Genomic DNA, 19,216 nt, shown 5'->3' with positions numbered 1-19,216 from the left:
TAAATTGTATTAAGGTATTAATTGTACTCAATTTATATATAAGTGAAGAGGCTTTTTAACTGCATGAAAAGGGGGAAATGTTGTGTTTTGCCCTGAAGTTATCTGTATTGTGATGCTAATTCCACTGCCCCAAGGACAGCTGCCTAAAACTCAGATTTTTGACAGCAGATGCTGATAAGGGTGTGAAGAAAGAGGAACACTCCTCCATTGTTGTTGGAATTGCAAATCGGTACAACCACTCTAAAAATCAATCTGGAGGTTCTTCAGAAATTTGGACATTCCACTGCCTGATGACATGGCATATACCCAAAAGGTGCCCCAACATATAACAAAGACACATGCTCCACTATGTTCATACCAGCCTTATTTATAATATCCAGAAGCTGGAAATAACCCCAATGCCCTTCGACAGAGGAATGGATTCAAAAAAATGTGATATATATATACAATGGAACACTACTCAGCTATCAAAAACAATGACTTCTTGAAATTCATAGGCAAATGGAATGAACTAGAAAATATCATCCTGAGTGAAGTAACCATTCACAGCAAAACACACTTGGAATGCACTAGTGGATATTAGCCCAAAAGCTCGAATCACCCAAGATGCAATCCACAAATCACAGGAAGCTCAAGAAGAAGGATGACCAAAATGAGGATGCTCCCACTCCTTCTTAAAAGGAGAAAAATATCCATAGGAAGGGATAGAAGCAATGTTTAGTGTAGCATCTGAAGGAATGGTCATTCAGAGCCTGCCCCACATGTGGCCCATATATATACAGACACCAAAACTACATAAGATTGATGAAGCAAAAAAGTGCATCCTGAAAGGAACCTGATATAGATCTCTTCTGAGAGACGCATACAGAGGGTGTCCAATACAGAGGTCAATGCTACCAGCAAACTACTGAACTGAGAACAGGAACCCCTTTGGGGGAATTAGAGGAAGGATTGAAAGAGCTGAAGTAGCTTGCATCCCCATAAGAACAACAATGCCAACCAACCAGATCTTCCAGGGATTAAACCACTACCGAAAGACTTTACATGGACTGTCCCAGGGCTCCAACTGCATATGTAGCAGAGAATAGCATTGTTAGGGCACCAGTACAAGGGGAAGTCCTTGGTCCTGACAAGGTTGGACCCCCAGTTCAGGAGAATGTTGGGAAACAGTAAGAGGGTGGTTGGGGTGAATACCCGTATGGGGGAGGGGTGTTGAGATGGGGGTTTATGGACAGGAAACTGAAAAGGGAATACCCTTTGAAATTTAAATAAAGAAATATATCTAAAATAAATAAACAAATAAAGAAAGAAAGAAAGAAAGAGGGAAAGAAAGAAAGAAAGATCACAAGGAACATCTGAAAGAGCAAGAGGAAATAGTAGGAAAACATTGCAAAATACTGGCATAGTTAAGGATCTTCTGAATATGTTACTTAGGAAATAAGGGAAAATGATCACAGAGGGAATTTTAAAAAATTAAAAGCATGCAGAAACTGGTATATGATTAAAGAGGAAGTCCATACAATGTTAAAATCCTTGTCAACTTCATATTTAACAGAAGACTAATATGCAGAATATAAAACAGTCCCTCTAAACTGTAAACACCAGTTAAAAAATTCAATAAAAATGGTCTATGGGACTAAAAGAAGGCCCTGAAAATAAGAATATAAACTTATTAACATTTTAAAAGTGTCAAATATTCTTTTAATTTTTTAAAAACATTTATTAGTTATTTCATTCATTTATATTTCAGGTGTTAAACCCCTTCCTGGTTTTCCTTCAGCAAACTCCCTATCTCCTCCCCTTTCCCCTTGCTTTTTGTGAGGGTTCTCAACTAACCAAACACCTATTCCTGTCTCACCACTCTAGCATTCCCCTACCATGGGGCATCAGTCCTTTCCAGGGTTAACAGTCTCCTCTCCCATTAATGCCAGATAAAGCAATCCTCTTCTACATATGCAAATGGAGCCATTGATTCCTCCATGTGTAGTCTTTGGTTGGTGGTTTAATCCTTGGGAGTTCACAATACATGTATTCAACAAAAACATGAAAATTAAATTACTTTGAGATTCTATGCAATGTTTCCCAGCCAGAGTGGCTATTATAAAGGATACAAATGGAAAGATTTTGGAGAATACCAGTGAGATTGTAACTGCTATAATCATACCATAAGTCACATTAATTACTAAAAGCATTTTATTAAATAAAAACAGCTAAATGTAGAACTATAGTGTCACTTATCTTCCACATTTCTTATATGCCAAAAGGGATACTATAGCGACTCTTATCATCAATATTCATTATTGTTCAATGCATAATAGGAAGGAGTTGGAATCATCATAGATGTTAGTCAACTGCATAATGGAAAGTGGGATTTTGAAGTATATACACAATGTAATTTTTCCAGAAATAAAAAACGGAAAGAAAACAGAATTATGAAATTTGCAGATATGGATGAAGAGGCAACGAAAAGCTTACATAACTAATGTAATGCAGCCTCATAAAATCAAATGTCACTTCTTTCCTCTAATATGTGGATTCCATCTTCAGTACTTTAGATTTGTCTATTCAAGTTGAAGTTATTGTCTACACATTTTAGAGAATTAGAAAACAAACCATGGAAAGGGGAAAAAGGGCAGGATATGAAACTTTGGAGGACATTATGAATTTTGCAGGCAAATGGATAGAAGTAGAAAAAAAGGCATCCTGAGTGACATAACCCAGATAGTAAAAGGCATGCAAAGTAACTTCTCAGTGATAAGTGGATATTAGCTAGAAATTACAGAACACCCACGATACAGCGCAGAGTTGAGGTAAATCTTAACAAGAAGGAAGGTCCAAGAAAGGATGCTTCAATTCCACTTAGGAGGGGGCACAAAATATTCACAGGAGGCAAATGGAGGGGAGAACCTGAGTTGAAGAGGAAGGGGAGTGGAAAGGGGGCAGGATCAGGTATAGGGAGAGACAAGAGAGAAACCTTGACATCAGGCGAATGAATTGGAAATACTCAGCAGTGGGAAATGGGGGCAGAGGAAATGTCGAGAAATTCACATAGACCAGGAATGTGACAGATTCCCAGGAGTCAATGGGAAAGGACCTTAGCTAAAATGCCCAACAGTATAAAAATGGAGCCTGAAGAGACTACCTCCAGTATATAAACATGGCCCCTCGTTGATGCGTGGGGTCACCCACCCATCCTCGAAATTTTGGACCCAGAATTATTCCTGTCTAAAGGAAATGAAGGGACAAAAATGGAGCAGAGCCTGAAAGAACTCAAGAAGTTAGACCAAATAGGGGAGACAAATAACCCTATTAAAAATGGGGCTCAGAGCTAAACAAAGAATTCATAGCTGAGGAATTCCGAACGGCTGAGAAACAGCTAAAGAAATGTTCAACATCTTTATAACTAAGGGAAATGCAAATCAAAACAACCTTGATATTTCACCTCACACCAGTGAGAATGACTAAGATCAGAAACTCAGGTGACAGCAAATGCTGGTGAGACCGTGGAGAAAGAGGAACACTCCTCCATTGTTGGTAGCATTGCAGACTGGTACAACCATTCTAGAAATCAGTCTGGAGGTTTCTCAGAAAATTGGACATTGAACTACCTGAGGACCCAGCTATACCTTTCTTGGGCATATACCCAAAAGATGCCCCAACATATAAAAAAGACACGTGTTCCATTGTGTTCACAGCAGTCTTATTTATAATATTCAGAAGCTGGAAAGAACCCAGATGCCCTTCAACAGAGGAATGGATACAGAAAATATGGTACCTCTACACAATGGAATATTACTCAGCTATCAAAAACAATGACTCTATGAAATTCATATGCAAATGTATGAAACTGGAAAATATTATTCTGAGTATGGTAACCCAATCGCAGAAAAACACACGTGGTATGCACTCATTGATATTTGGCTATTAGCCCAAATCCTTCAATTACTCTAGATGCAGAGAACACATGAAACTCAAGAAGGATGACCAAAATGTGAATGCTTCACTCCTTTAAAAGGGGAACAAGAATACCCTTGGCAGGGAATAGGGAGGCAAAGTTTAGTACAGAGGCAGAAGGAACACTCATTGAGAGCCTGCCCCACATGTGGCCCATACATATACAGCCACCAAACTAGATAAAATGGATGAAGCAATGAAGTGCAGGCTGACAGGACCGGATGTAGATCTCTCTTGAGAGACACAGCCAGAATACGGTAAATTCATAGATGAATGCCAGCAGCAAACCACTAAACTGAGAACGGGACCTCCGTTTAAGGAATCAGAGAAAGGACTGGAAGAGCTTGAAGGGGCTCGAGACCCCATATGAACAACAATGCCAACCAACCAGAGCTTCTAGGGACTAAGCCACTACCCAAAGACTATACATGGACTTACCCTGGGCTCCAACCTCATAGGTAGCAATGAATAGCCTAGTAAGAGCACCAGTGGAAGGGGAAGCCCTTGGTCCTGCCAAGACTGAACCCCAGTGAACGTGATTGTTAAGGGGAGGGTGGTAATAGGGGAAGAATGGGGAGGCGAACACCCATATATAAGGGGAGGGGGAGGGTTTAGTGGAATTTTGGCCTGTAAACCGGGAAGGGGAATAATAATCGAAATGTAAATGAGAAATATTCATGTTAATAAAGATAAAAAAACTTGGTGTAAAATAAAATATATTTGATGATAACATAATAAAATATGAACATAAGAAAAAAAAAGAAAAAGAAAGGCATTGTGGTGACTGACCCCACTTGAGATACATCCATGGTTGGGGACTAAACTCTGACATCATTACTGATGCAATATTGTGCTTGTAGACAGGACCCTTGCATGACTTTCCTCTGAGAGTCTCTACGATCAGGTGACTAGGATAGATCTAGATACTCACAGCCAACTATTGGACTGAGATGGGGGATTCCTATGAAAGAGTTAGGGGAAAGATGGAGAAGTTGAAGGGGATTGTAACTCCACAAGAAGAACTTCAGTAACTATTAAGCAATATTCCTCAGAGACCCCACAGACTAAGCCACCAAAAAAAATAAATAAATAAAGTTTACACGGGTTGATCTAAGGCCCTCAGAATATGTGTTAGAGAAGACTGCCTTGTCTGGTCTCAGCGGGAGAGAATGTTCCCTATTATGTTGAAACTTCATGCCCAGGGAAGGAAAATGGCTTTGGGGTGAGGTAGTGGTGGCTGGAAAGGTGGGGGATTCCCTTCTCAGAAGTAAAGAAAAGGTGGAATAGGGTAAATAATTTGAGGAGGGGACACTTGGAAGAGTGTGCAACATTTGGAAGTTAAATAAATAAAATATTTTTTGGGGGGGAGAGAAGTATAGAGGAAAGGATGTTGATCTAAATTGAAGAAATTTGAAAAAAATCACATAGAAAACTACAAGGTTCCCAGAAGTGGTTATATTCTGAAGCATACCAGAGAATCTGCTATACTCAGAGCATCAGTCAACCCTTCCCCGGCATCCCTGAAGTCCCATATCTGTTTCTGGGAGCCAAGGAGTGTCAGGGACCCACCATCCTCACAAATCCCCTGCTCATCAAATACCACTGCCCTTCTACCTAGTCCTTTCTGCTGGGACAGACTGCTAGCTAGTCTTATCTCAGGAAGATGCTATATCCTGTGGCATACCAGAGGATCTACTGCACTCAGAGCACTTGATACCACATCCTGAGTCATCCCAGGAGATCCACTGCACCAAGGACACCACAATTTGAAGGCATCCCAGTAGTTCCTCTGTACACAGGGTAACTGGCCAATGGACAGGACAATCTGAAGACCTTCTGTGGGTTCAATGGCATGCAGGGAAACTGACCTAAAAGACTGAAAGCCTCTGTGGAGTTTGCCTTCACATAAGAAAACAGAAACTACAGTCCATCTTGCCCACCCATCCCTAAGAGAAAAGCTTCATACAGAACAAGACTTTGACTGTTCCTCTGAAGACCCAATACTCTGAAGGCCTCCCAGGAGACCTAAGGAAGCAGGGAACCAAATTACCAGCTTTTCTGCACATCTGAAGACCATCCAGTTTGAAGGCCACAAAAGAGGTCTGCCACAGATAGGACCACAGGCCTACCGGGATACCTAAGGGAGACAAAAAAGGCAGACGCTAGACAGAGTCACCCAGAACAGCAAACACAATGGATAAACAGATGGTGAGAGGCAAGTACAAGAAAAGAAGCACAAGAAGCCCATATACATGGACATCATCAGAACCCAGTTCTCCCACCAGAGAAAGTTCTGAATAAAGAAACAAACCAGAAAATTAGGAATCTGCCCTAAAATCCTATTTCATGAAGATAATAGAATCCTTTAAGGAGGATGTAAATAACTCACTGAAAGAAATACGGGAAAGTAGAGGTAAATAGGTAGAAGACCTTAAGTGGGAATAAATAAATCCCTTAAAGAAATACAGAAAAACACAATCAAACAGGTGACAGAATTACATAAAGCAGTCCAAGACCTAAATGTGGACGTAGAAACAATAAAGAAAACACAAATGGATGCAAACCTGAAAATGGAAAACCTAGGAAAGAGGTCAGGAATTACAGATATAAGTATCACCTCAGAATACAAGAGATAGAAGAAAGGATATCAGGTCTAGATGATATCATTAAATAGACTGACACAATGGTCAAAGAAAATTCAAATCATAAAAAACTCCTAACCCAAAACATCCAGGAAATTTGGGACACAATGAAAAGACCTAATCTAAGAATAACTGGAATAAGAGGAGAATGAACATTCCCAGATCAAAGAACCTGAAAATGTCTTCGACAAAATCATTAAATAATAATAATACTAATAATGATGATGATGATGATGATGATGATGATGATACCTTTCCCCAACCTAAAGAAAGTGATGTCCATAAAGGTACATGAAACCTACAGACACCAAAGAAATTTACCAGAAAAGAAAACCCTTTTATCACATAATAATCAAAACAATAAACACAGAGAACAGAGAATGAATATTCAAAGTTGCAAGGGAAAAATGGCAAGTAACATACAAAGGCAGAATACAAGACTTCTCAACAGAGGCTATGACCAGAAGAACCTGGTCAGAGTTCATGTACTCTAAGAAAACACAAATGCCAGCCCAGGCTACTATACCTGCAAAACACTCAATCAACATAGATGAAGAAACCAAAATATTCCAGGACAAAACCAAATTAAAACAGTGTTTGTCTACCAATCCAGTCCTATAGGGAATCCTAGAAGGAAAAAATCCAACACAAGGAAGATACATACTCCAAAGAAAAGACAATATATTAAGCATCTCACAACAAAGCCAAAAGGTGAGAAACACAAGCATATAATGCCACCTTACAAAACAAATATAACAGGAACCAGCAGTCATATATCGTTAATATCTCACAATATTAATGGGCTCAACTCACACATAAAAAGACATAAGCTAACAGACTGGATATGCAAACAAAATCCAACATTTTGCTGCATTCAATAAACACACCTCAATAACGAAGATAACACTATCTCAGAGTAAAAACAGGGAAAGGGTCTTCCAAGCAAACGATCCCAAGAAACATGCCTGAGTTTCCATCCTAATATCCAATAAAATAGATGTTCAACCAAAAGTTATCAAGTGTGATGAGGAAGGACACTTCATATTCATCAAAGGAAAAATCCATCAAGAGAAATCTCAATTCTGAACACCTATGCCCCAGATGTAGAGGCATTGACATTCAAAAATGAAACTTTACTAAAGTTCAAAATACACATTGAATCCCACACAATAATAGTGGGAGATTTCATCACTACAGTTTCACCAATGGACAGGTGATTGAAACAGAAAATAACAGAGACACAGTGAACCTAATAGAGGTTATGAGCCAAATGGATTTAATAGATATCTATAGAATATTGCACCTTAAAACAAAAGAATACACCTTCCTTTCAACACCTGTGGTACCGTCTCCAAAATAGACCAAATAATTGGTCATAAAACAACCCTTAGCCTACACAAGAAGATTGAAATATTCCCATGCACACTATCAGACCAATATGGCCTAAGGCTAATTGGTCTTCAATAACAGCAAAAGCAAAACAAAGTGCACATACACATGGAAACTGAACAACTCCTGTTTAATGATAATTTGATTAAGGAAGATATAAAACAAAAAACTAAAGATTTCCTGGAATTTAGCGAAAATTTTGACACATCATACACAATGAACTCAATGCTAAGAGGAAAATCCATAACACTAAGAGCACTGGTAAAGAAACTAGCAACTTAACAGCACACCTGAATGCTCTAGAACCAAAAGAAGCAAACTCACTGAAGAGGAGTGGACAGCAAGAAATAGTCAAACTCGGCTAAAATCAACCAAATTAAAAAAAGGAGAACAATGGAAAGAATCGAAAAAACCAAAAGCTAGTTCTTTGAGAGAATCAATAAGATAGATAAACCCCTAACTATTGTTATACGGCTCAGAATTAGTATCCAAAAGCCTATACTCAACAAAAATGGGGAGCTACATGAAATGGATGGTTTTCTAGACAGATAAGACATACCAAAATTACATCCAGACCAGGTAAATGTTCTATTTTTGTCTCTTTACATTTTTATGTATCAGTTAAAAAGAAAATTAAAACAAATTAATCATGCTGAGTTACATGTCCATGTATTCTTGTGATATTTTTTACTTGATGTTTAGGCAGAAGTCAGATTGCCCTCCATGGGTAAGCCAATTAATCAATTAGAGTTCATCAAAGATTTGTCTGCATCAAAAGAATATTTGATACTTGACAGTGAAGTTGACCCTACCTGGGTGGAAATTATTCTTTGTTTATTATTTTATTTTTCTTGGATATTTTATGTGTTTGCATTTCAAATGTTATCCCATTTCTTCTCATCTCCCTGCTTTTATGAGGATGCTAACACTCCCAACCACTCACTCCAACCTCCATGCCCTGGCATTACCATACAGGGGAAACAATCCTTCACAGTACCAATGCCTTTTTCTCCTATTCATAATGGACAATCGCATCCTCAGCTACATATATGGCTTAGTATTGGGTCCTCCCGTGTATACTCATTGCTTGGTAGTTTACTTCCTGGGAGCTCTGGTTGGGTCTGGTGGGTTGATATTGTTCTTCCTATAGGGCTGCAAATCCCTTCACCTCTTTCAGTCTTTTCTCTAACTACTCCACTGGGGTCCCATGTTCAGTTCAATAGTTAGCTGCAACCAGCCTTACCTGTATCAGTATGATTCTGCCAGAGCCTCACAGGAGACACCCATATTTGTCTCCTGTCAGCAAGCATTTCTTCGCATCAGCAATAGTGACTGGGTTTGATGGCTGCATGTGGTATGATCTACAGGTAGAGCAGACTCTGGATAACCTTTTTTTTCCAGTCCCTGCTCCCTTCTTTTTCTCTGCATTTCCTCCTGTGAGTGTTTTGTTCTCCCTTCTAAAGAAGGAATGAAGCATTCACATGTTGGTCTTCCTTCTTCTGGAGCTTCATTTGATCTGTGTGTTTTTTCGTAGTTATTCCAAATTTCTGGGCTAATATCCACTCATCAATGAGTGCATACCACGTGTGTTATATTGTGACTGGGTTACCTAACTCTGCATGATATTTTTTTTAGTTCCATCCATTTGCCTAAGAATTTCAGGTATTTATGGTTTTTAATAGCTGAAGAGTACTAAATTGTGTAAATGTACCACATTTTCTGTATCCATTCCTCTGTTGAAGGACATCTGGGTTCTTTCCAGCTTCTGGCTATTATAAATGAGGCTGCTATGAACATAGTGGAGCATGTGTCCTTGTTACATGTTTGAGTACCTTTTAGGTGTATGCCTAGTAGTGGTATAGCTGAGTACTCATGTAGTACTATATCCAATTTTCTGAGAAACCTCCAGACTGATTTTCATAGTGGTTGTTTCTTCTTGCAGTCCCACAAACAATAGAAGAGTTTTCCTGTTTCTCCACATCTTCGCCAGCATCTGTTGTGACCTTAGTTTTTGAACTTAGCTATTTTTACTGGTATGAGGTTGTATCTCGTGGTTTTTTTGATTTGCATTTTTCTGATGATATAGGATGCTGAACATTTCTTTAGGTGCTTCTTAACCATTCAGTAATCCTCAGTAGAGAATTCTTTGTTTAGCTGCGTACCCAATTTTAATGGGATTATTTGTTTCTCTGTTGTCTAATTTCTTGATTTCTTTCTATATATTATATACTATGGATTTATCAAATGTAGAATTAGTAAAGATCTTTTTCCAATCTGTTGATTGCTACTTTGTACTATTGACAGTGTCTTTTACCTTACAGAAGCTTTGCAGTTTTATGAGGTCACATTTGTCAGTATTTTAGAGCATAAGCCATCGGTGTTCTGTTCAGGAAAATTTCCTTTGTGCCCATATGTTCTAGGTTCCTTTGGACTTTCTCTTCTGTTAATTTCTGTGTGCCTGGTTTTATGTGGAGTTCTATGATCTACTTGGACTTGAGCTTTCTACAAGCAGATAAGAATGGTTCAATTTGCATTCTTCTACATGCTGACCTCCAGTTGAACCAGCACCATTTGTTGAAAATGCTACCTTTTCCCACTAATTGGTTTTAGCTCCTTTGTCAAAGATCAAGTGACATAGGTATGTAGGTTCATTTCTGGGTCTTTGGTTCTATTCCCTTTTTCTACTTGCCTGTCTCTGTGCCAATATCATGCAATTTTTAATCATGATTGCTTTGTAACACAGCTTGAGGTCAGGCATGGTGATTCCCCCAGAAGTTCTTTTATTGTTAAGAATAATGTTTACTATCTTGGATTTTTTATTCCAAATTCATCCGCAAATTGCTCTTTCTAGTTCTATAAAAAAATTGAGTTGGCATTTTGATGGAGATTGCATTGAATCTGCAGATAGACTTTTGAAGACAGTCATTATTACTATATTAATTCTGCTAACCCATGAGGATGGGAGATCTATCCATCTTCTGAGATATGCTTTTGTTTCTTTCTTCAGATACCTGAAATTCTTATGATACAGATCTTTTACTTGAGTGGACAGAGTCATATCATGTTAATTTTTTTAATTATTTTTGGCTATTATGAAGGGTGTCATTTCCCTAATTTCTTTCTAAGATTGCTTTTCCTTTGAGGAGAGAAAAGCTATTGATGTGTTTGAGTTAATTTATGGGCATCTCTTTCTTTAGGTTAGGGAAGTTTTCCTCTATGATTTTGTTGAATATACATACTGTTCCTTTGAGTTGGGAGTCTTCACCTTCTTCTATATCTATTACCCTTAGGTTTGATCTTCTCATTGTGTCTCGTGTTTTGGGCCAGTACCTTTTTTCCATTTTACATTATCTTTGACAGTTGTGTCTATGATTTCCATGGAATCTTCTGCTTCTGAGATTCTCTTTTCTATCTCTTGTAATATGTTGGTGATGCTTGTATCTACATCTCCTTTTCTCTTGTTTTGGATTTCTATATCCAGGGTTGTCTCCCTTTTTGCTTTCTTTATGGTTTCTCTTTCCATTTTCAATTCCTTCACCTGTTTGATTTTGTTTTCCTGTAATTATTTCAGGGATTTTTGTGTTTCCTCTCTAAGGGCTTCTACTTATTTACTTGTGTTTTCCTGCATTTCTCTAAGGGAGTTCTTTATGCCTTTCTTAAAGTCCTCCATCATCGTGATCAAATGTGATTTTAAATCTAGATCTTGCTTTTCTGGTTTGTTTGGATATTCATTGTTTGCTTTGGTGGGAGAATTGGGCTCTGATGATGCCATGTAGTCTTGGTTTCTGTTGCTTGGGTTCCTGTCCTTGCCTCTTGCCATCAGGTTGTCTCCAGTCTTACATTCTTTTGCTATTTCTGACAGTGGCTTAACCATCCTATAGGCCCATGTGTGAGGAATGCTGTAGACCTGTTTTCCTGTTTTCTTTCAGCCATTTATGGAAACAGAGTGTTCTGCTTTCGGGTGTGTAGTCGTTCCTATCCACTGGCTTTCAGATGTCCCTGTGTGCGGGAACCAGAAGGGCCTGCCCCAACTTCTCGTATGTTCTTGTGCACAGGGCGCCCAGATGGCACTAGGCATTTTCCTCTAGAGTCAGAAATGTGGGCAAAGAGTAGTCTCCTGGTTTCCCAGGTGTGTCTGACCCTCTGAAGGTCTAGTTCTCCCTCCCACAGGATTTGGGTACAGGGAGCTCTTTGACCAGGTCCATTCATCGGGTTGCAGTATGGACAGCAGGGCTCCTGCAGCTTGACAGTCCCTATCTTTCTGTGCCCAGAGGCCCTATACAATTTTCTCTTGTGCCAGGGATGTGGGCAAAGGTAGGAAGAATTTGAAGTCTTTCCTGCCCTGCAGTCTCAGGCTTGCCCACATGTCTGGGTCATCAGCTTTCTCTCCCACAGGGTTTGGGAGCCAGGACCTGTGGACCAGGATCAGCGAGGTTCAGGAACCAGCTAGAAACTGGAAGTGTCCAGTCCCAGAGGAATTTTGCCTTTGTGTGTCCTGAGCCACCCAGGCTGGTCACTTGGAGTAGAAAAGTTGGTCTTGCCTCTGGTCTTGGGCCTGAAGTCTTTTCTTGGAGCTGGGTTTCAGCTCTCCATGAGGGCAGCAACCAGAAGTGTCTGCCCCTCCTTCTCCTACATCCCTGTGCACAGGGGGCCCAGATGGTGCTAGGCATTTTCCTCTAGAGTCAGAAATGTGGGCAGAGAGTATACCACCCCTTGTTTCCTAAGCCTGTCTGCCCCTCTGAAGTTCTAACTCTCCCTTCCATGGGATTTGGGTGCAGGGAGCTGTTTGACCAGGTCTGTTCCATTGGTAAGTATTTTCATGTTGTTTATATTCGATGTTTCAGCTTTTTTTATTGTCCTCTCATGCAGTTTATTTATAGCTCATTTTTACACACACACACACACACACATATGTATGTATGAATGTATGCTTATAGTGGATATATATGGTGCATTACCTTAATTTTTGAGTATCAGTAATTTACATGGAACAATTGCTTATTACTGATACAGGTATTTAAGAGAGTTCTAAAGATTATATTAAAGTATCTGTATGTACAGTTATCAATTATGAATTATTGTTATATGATGTAAAAATACTTTCTCTCCTTGCCGTTTGGTGCCTAACTAAATTTTAAAACAATTTAAAGCAATTTCATACACATCAACCAAAACTGACATATAAGCTGAATTTCATGAGAAAAACCTTATTATTACAGATATCAAGAATGAAGGTAAAAAATTGAAAGTCTACGATAATGCAAGAAGAAAAAATTTATAATGGAATTTTTAAAGAAATGAGGATATGATTTATTTGTTTAAAATACAAAAATGCAGACATTTACCATTTTCTTAAGAAAATACTTATTGAAGCTACACTGCTTACTTTTCTAGTTTGATATTTAGACTATCTCTGTACATAATTAAACTGATCACTGATTTCCTCAATGCTCAAGAACTTAGTTTTCTAGAAAAGGTGACATGAGAAAAGCATAATAATATTAAAGAACTAGATGAATTTACATTGAACAACTATGTTTTAGACAACAGTAAGTGTAATAGATGGTGGCATAATGAAAACAAAAAAATCTAGTATCCAACATAGAAGATGAATGTTCAGAGAAAAATACAAAATATATACAACATAAAATAGAGAAAGAAAGAGAGAAAGACAGAGTGAAACCAACACAAGGGTATACACACACACACACATACACACACACACACACACACACACACAGAGAGAGAGAGAGAGAGAGAGAGAGAGAGTCAGATACAGAGACAGACAGACAGACACATCTATGCTTGTCTTGTCTCTCATATTCATGTATTCATGTTTTCTATGTGGATTTTATCAATTAAATTTGTTTTAGACAAACTGTCAGAGATAAAGAACAGAACTTCAGTGACATACTTCATCCTTATGGGTCTGACAGATGATCCTGAGCTTTAGGTTGTGATTTTCTTTTCTCTGTTTCTCACAAATGTGCTAAGCATTACTGGAAATTTAACCATCATTGCACTCATTCTATTGGATTTCCACCTGAAGGCCCCCATGTATTTCTTCCTTAGCAACTTCTCCTTACAAATTTCATTTACTTCTGTCTGTAATCCTAGGTTTTGTTCAGCATCCTAACTAAGGAAAAGTCGATTTCCTATAATGCTTGTGCTGCCCAACTATTTTTCTTTATCTTCCTTGGCTTAACAGAGTTTTTCCTTCTGGCATCCGTGTCCTGTGATCACAATGTGGCAAATTGCAAGCTCCTGCACTACACAACCATCATCAGTAGCAAGATCTGCCACCAGCTCATCATCAGTTCCTGGCTGGCTGGTTTCTTGGTAATTTTTCCTCCACTGGCCATGGGCTTAGAGTTAGATTTCTGTGACTCCAACATTATTGACCACTTCACATGTGACTCTGCCCCTTTGCTGCAAATATCCTGCACAGACACAATCACCTTGGAGCTCATGAGCTTTATATTAGTTTTGATCACACTTATGACCACACTGATGCTGATAATTCTCTCTTACACCTGTATTCTCAGAACTTTTCCGAAATTTCCTTCAACCAAACAAAGAGAAAAGGCCTTCTCAACCTGCTCCTCACACATGATTGTTGTCTCCATATCCTATGGAAGCTGCATCTTCTTGTATGTGAAAACATCTGCTAAGACTGGAGTTGCTTTGACAAAGGGTGTGGCTATGCTCAACTTCTGTTGCCCAATCCTGAATCCTCTTCTCTACACTTTAAGAAATAAAAAGGTGAAACAAACATTTAAGGATCTTGTGAGAAGAAAGTTTGCCTCAAAAGTGCTAATTGATATAATTTACAAGTGAAATGTTGAACCGTAAAACTAATGAACATATGCTTGTTTTAGTTCATCTCAGAAATAAAATTGTATGCTACTCTTAATGGAGTTACTGTACTTATGTTTCAATTTACTTTACTGTATGCTTTGAATTATTCAGCATGATTATTATGGGATGATTTTACTAATAAATATATTATAAAATTAGAGATGAAATAATTTTAAATTATAGCTCATATATCTCAAGTAATACATATGTCAATGGCATCATGCATATTTTTGGAAAGATTAAGACATTGAGCGTCCTTGTGAATCACGTGTATAAGTCCATTTACTATAGGAAAACACAGAACAGATATTATTCTTATTTGTAGGCATATACCTACCATTTAAAGAATCTAAAATAAGTCTTCTGAAATGAACTCATTTATTATATGACAGCCTGCTTTTAGACTTGCAAGGTTTGTAGATTTAAAGCACATCAAACAGAAAATATCTGAATCAGTCTTTTTATCAGTAGCAAATAATAATACTTAATTTCTTTTACTATAAGTTTCACCATCTAATCTATAAAGTAGGAAACTTTCTATTTTAATCAATGTACCCTATTTACTGAGTTTTGTTCTTCCAGGGATGTACCCTGTTGACTGCATTTTCAGAAAACCCTAAGCCTATAATGAATACAGACCTTAAATCTGTAACCTATTCTCCTGGCCTGAAAGTGTTTATCATTTGTCTCTGTTTACTGTTCACCATTTATATATTTATACAGTTTGAGTTTGCTCAGTCACAGATACACTAAGTTCCTAGAATCTCATCTAGTTATGTGCATATCTGTGCATAATGACCTCAAAGCATAAGGAAGCTTTCCAAATAGTGGCCATACAAAGTTAATTTTAGGATTTTCCTAAAAGACTCATATATAATTTTCTCAGGGAAAGAATAAAATGAGTTATAGTGCAGAAAATTCCCCACAATCCAACATGCAGAGAGCAAAACCCAAAAGTTAGAGAAGGAAGGACAATTGTAGCAATCTGTTCTATTTTGATGGAACTGTGTGAAGCAGCTGTGCTAGCTTCACGACTCTTGCTGTTTCCAAAGTAAATGGCTGTGTCAATTCAGATGTTTGATATGGGAATTACCAATACATACAGAGAACATTAAAAGTGTGAAGTTCTCGAAAGAGAAAAAGTAGAAAACAAAATAAAATTAAATGCGATGTTAAATGGAAAGAGAGACGCTAATTTTTGAACTGAACAGGAAACAATTTAAAACCTCTTCCAGACTGCTTAAAGTTTCACAATAGAACCCAACCTATGATGATGATTACACATTAATATTTACTTTTGAAAATTATTGTTTTTATAATGTTCTTATATTTATTGTGGTTTTAATTATTCTTTATAGTAGCTTAAACAACAACACAATGCAGTAGCAAATTAAGAATACTTTATTAATTATAATTTTTACAGGAAGAAAGCGAAGCGAAAGTGGTGATTCTAATTCTATATAAATATATTGGAAAGAGAATTATTGAAAGAATTGTCAAAAGTTTTCTAATTATAATTGTTACACTCATTACACAAATAAATGGGCAATAACACATTATTTATTAAAATTTTTCCTAAATAATAAAAAAAAATCTGAGTCTCTGGACTAATCCTGTCTAGCAATTTCTTTTACCAAGGGATGTGATTTAGTAATCAATATTTATACTGTGCCTTTGATAATTTTATTTTCTTCATTTTAGGTATCCTAGTCTGCTTTTGAAAGATTATATATTATATTATATTAAACATATTGGAATTAGGCAGTAGTGGCCCACACCTTTAATGACAGAATGTAGGAGGCAGAGGTAGGTGAATCTTTCTGAGTTCAAAGCCAACATAGTCCACAGAGTGAGATCAAAGGAGAAACCTTTCCACAAAAACCATACACACAAGCACACGCACATGCAAATGCGCGCGCGCGCGCACACACACACACACACACACACACACACACGCGCGCGCGCAGTGTTTCTAAAGAAACATTGAAAATAATCAGAAATGAAGCAAAATACAATCAGATCAATTGAAAATGGAAGGAAGAAACTGATCCCACCCCACAGCTCCCTGCTCTGAAATACCATGAGGTACAGAGCTGAAAACCCAGAAGTGCAGATCATCCTGAGACCACAGGACAGATGGCCAATTCTGCCCACCTTTGCCCACAGGCCTGGCCCAAGAGGAAATTGCATAGTGCCTCTGGACACAGGAATATAGGAGCAGTCAGCAACAGGTACCTACATTTCTGATCTGTGCCCAGAACTGAACTGAAGGGGTCCAACAACTCCATGCACCCAAATCCCATAAGGGAGATGCCTGGACCCTCAGAAGTGTGGACACTCCTGAGAAATCAGAGGAGACTACCCTCTGCCCAGATTCCCAACCAAGAGGGAAACCCCTAGTGCCATTTTGCCCACTGGGTGCAGGGATCTAAGAACAGTCAGGGGTAGGACCATTCCAATTCCTGTCTACGCTAAGAGCTGAAAGACTATCACCATGAGTGCCTGCACACCTGGGAGCAGAGCACAATGTTCCCATGAATGGCTGAAAGAAAACAGGAAAACAGGTCTATAGGAGTGCTGACACACAGGTCTACAGGAGGGTTAAGCCACTGTCAAAAACAGCAAGACAAGCTAACACCAGAGACAACCTTATATTGAGAGGCAAACACAGAAACCTAAAAAAAAAAAAAAAAAAAAACAGAAACCAATGCTACTTATCATCATCAGATCCCAGTTCTCCCACCAAAGCAAATATTAGATATCCGAACATAACTGAAAAGCAGGATTTAGATTTAAAAGTATATTTTATGATGATGATGGAGGACTTTAAAAGTACATAAATAACTGCCTTAAAGAAATACAAGAAAATACAAGAAAACAAGTAGAAGCACTTAAAGAAGAAACACAAAAATCCCTTTAAAAATTACAGGAAAACACAACCAAACAGGTGAAGAAATGGAACAAAACCTTCCAGAATTTAAAAATGGAAAAAGAAAAAATATAAAGAGCAAAAGGGGAGACAAACTTGGAGATAGAAAACATAGAGAAGAGATCTGGAGACATAGATGCAAGCATCACCAACAGTATACAAGAGATAGAAAAGAGAATCTAGGGGGAAGAAGATACCATAGGACACATTGACCCACTACCAAAGATACTATAAAGCGCAAAGGCTCCTAGGCCAAAACATCCAGGAAATCCAGGATACAATAAGAAGATCAAACCTAAGGATAATTGTCTAGAAGAGAGTGAAGACTCCCAACTTAAAGGACCAGTAAATTATCTTCAAAAAATTGTAGAAGAAAACTTCCTTAACCTAGAAAGAGATGCCCATAAATATCCAAGAAGCCTACAGAACTCCAAATAGATGGGACCAGAAGAGAAATTCCTCCCATCACATAATACTCAAAACACCAAATGCACAAAACAAAAAATGAGTATCAAAAGCAGTAAGTTAAAATGGGCAAGAGATAGATAAAGGCAGACATGTAAGAATTACACTAGACTTCTCATTGGAGACTATAAAAGTAAGATGATTCAGGGAAGATGTCATAGACCCTAAAGGAACACAATTGCCAGCCCAGGTTACTATAGCCAGTAAAACTCTCAATTAACATAGATGGAGAAACCAAGATATTCCATGACAAAACCAAATTTACAAAATATCTTTTTACACCTCCAGTCCTACAAAGATTAATAGATGGAAAGCTCAAACACAAGGAGGAAAACTGCACAGTAGAAAAAGCAAGAAAGTAATCTTGCAATGAAACCAAAACACGAAATATGCACAAAAATAAATCCACCTCTAAATATGAAAAACAAAAACCAGGAAGCCAAAATCACTATTTGTTAATATCTCTTAACATCAATGGACTCAATTCCCCAATAAAAAGACAAAGACTAACATACTGAATATATAAAGAGGATCCAGCATTTTGCTGCATACAGAAAACACGCCTCAGAGACAAAGACAGGCACTACATCAGATTAAAAGGCTGAAAAACAAATTTCCAAGCAAGTGGTCTGAAGAAACAAGCTGGATTAGCAATTCTAATTTATTGATTAAAATTGACTTTCAACCAAAAGTAATTGACAAAGGTAAGGAAGGACACTTTATATTCATCAAAGGGAAACTCTACCAAGATGAACTCTCAATCCTAAACATCAATGTTCCAAATGCAAGGGTACCTACATTCATAAAAGAGATCTTAGTAAAGCTCAAATCACACATTGCACCTCACACAGTAATAGTAGGAGATTTCAATACTCTACTCTTATTAATGGAAAGAACATGGAAACAGAAAATAAACAGAAACACAGAGAAACTAACAGAAGTAATGAACCAAATGGATTTAACATATTTATAGAACATT

At 37.9% G+C, this 19,216-nt stretch overlaps 1 pseudogene; it reads left to right on the top strand.

Annotated features, from left to right (window-relative positions):
• Positions 13,909 to 14,822, top strand: Or6c76c-ps1 (olfactory receptor family 6 subfamily C member 76C, pseudogene 1; annotated as a pseudogene).

This window comes from Rattus norvegicus, chromosome 7 (genome assembly GCF_021556685.1).
Source record: "Rattus norvegicus strain SHRSP/BbbUtx chromosome 7, alternate assembly SHRSP_T2T, whole genome shotgun sequence".
NCBI lineage: Eukaryota > Metazoa > Chordata > Mammalia > Rodentia > Muridae > Rattus > Rattus norvegicus.
Note: the sequence above shows the minus strand (reverse complement) of the source record. Positions and strands in the feature narration are given on the sequence as shown.